Source organism: Morone saxatilis, unplaced genomic scaffold (genome assembly GCF_004916995.1).
Source record: "Morone saxatilis isolate NCDOM2014 unplaced genomic scaffold, NCSU_SB_2.0 Contig8, whole genome shotgun sequence".
NCBI lineage: Eukaryota > Metazoa > Chordata > Actinopteri > Moronidae > Morone > Morone saxatilis.
Genome location: NW_023340257.1, coordinates 4,712,776 through 4,714,395, shown reverse-complemented (window position 1 = coordinate 4,714,395; position 1,620 = coordinate 4,712,776).

Sequence of the window (1,620 nt, the reverse complement as noted above, 5' to 3'; positions counted from 1 at the left end):
TGTTGTTGTTGTTGTTTACAGTGCATGTTACGCCGCAGCGCGCCTGTGCGTAAAGATTTTACGCAGAAAGGTTTTACGCGCGTCTGGGTGGAAAGAAAGTGTGTCAGCTGATGCAGGCAGAGGTCGCGTTGAGGCCGCTGGAGCCCGACCGACCGACCGCCGCTCCGCTGCGGGTTTATGTGCACCAACCACCCAGAAAGGTTCCGGTTTAGCGCCAGACTGAGCTCCGATCCGGTTCAAAGGTTCGGTTCAGAACGCCAACTGTACCGGAAACAGCTGGAGTTTAAAGTTTAACGCGGTGGTTGGTGTTTTCTTGAAGAGAAGTCCGTTTTGTTTCTGTTTGAGCTACCGGGTGTGTGTGTGTGTGTGTGTGTGTGTGTGTGTGTGTGTGTGTGTGTGTGTGCAGAGACGTGAAGAGAAAATGTGGAAGAGGATGTCTATCCCTCCCCAAACAACCTGAAGCGCCAAATATTGTAGGACTCTGCACGGAGCATGATGGAACAAATAACTTCATTTGAAGTGGTCATTCGTTTCCATTTATTGATTTATTGAAGTGATGGAAACATCGCGTCTTTGTTTAAGGGTTTGCCGATTTGGAGCACAGTCACCCTCCCGCCTGTAATTCATTTTTATTCTTGCCGTATAATTTCAATATTCTGTTTGTTTACATTGGCTTTATTTCTTCATTGTTTGGTTCCAAAGCCCCCACTGCTTGTATGTGTCAAATATTATAAAAAGTAATAATAATCATTTGCAAAATCAATTTTATTCTTTAAATATATTATGTTTGTATTTTCTTCGGGCCTCATTAAAAGTCAACACGGTATGAAAATACTGAAGTCTGTACACCCTTCACTTTGCCACAAACATTTGAAAGAAATTACCATAAAACCCAATAAGAAAACATATTTTATATATTATATGATTATGTGATTACAACAAGAACTATAAGAGTTACTTGCTTTATTCAAATGTGTAATATATTTGTTAAGAAATGTCTTTTATTAGAAATGTACATTTTTTGTCAAGGTCATGGTTTCCATCTGTTTTAGTGCGGCTGTATCGATCTATTGTAAAAATCTTTTCTTTTGACTGTTTTTTGCGGCGCATTTTGTTCATAATGAGACGCTATGTTATCTATTCTCTCAGGAGGATCCTGGATTGTTAATATAAAGGTAAAATAATATTCATAATAATCATCATTTAATGAATTTATATGAATTGTAACACAATAATCCTGTGTCATACTGCCACTTTTGCTATTTAATATATAAGTAACAATAAGTTGAACCGATTTTATGGTTCCTGATGCAGCTTGTCAAAGAATTTGGAGTTTTGTGTGTGTGTGTGTGTGTGGTGTGTATGTGTGTGTGTATTGTGTGTGTGTGATATTGTGGCTGGTGAGTGGCCCTCAAGGCAGTCTTACTCTCCTCCTTCTCCCGGCCTTTGAAGAGGAATGAGGATGGGAGAGAGAGCCAGATATAAAGGCCAGGCAGACACGCAGTGATAGGCAGAAAGTAGGAGGGGAGACAGAGGGAAAGGAGCGGAGGAAGGAAAGGGGGCAGAGGGCACAGGACATAAACTCCAACATTAAATTAACTCCATGACCTCCTCTGTAGC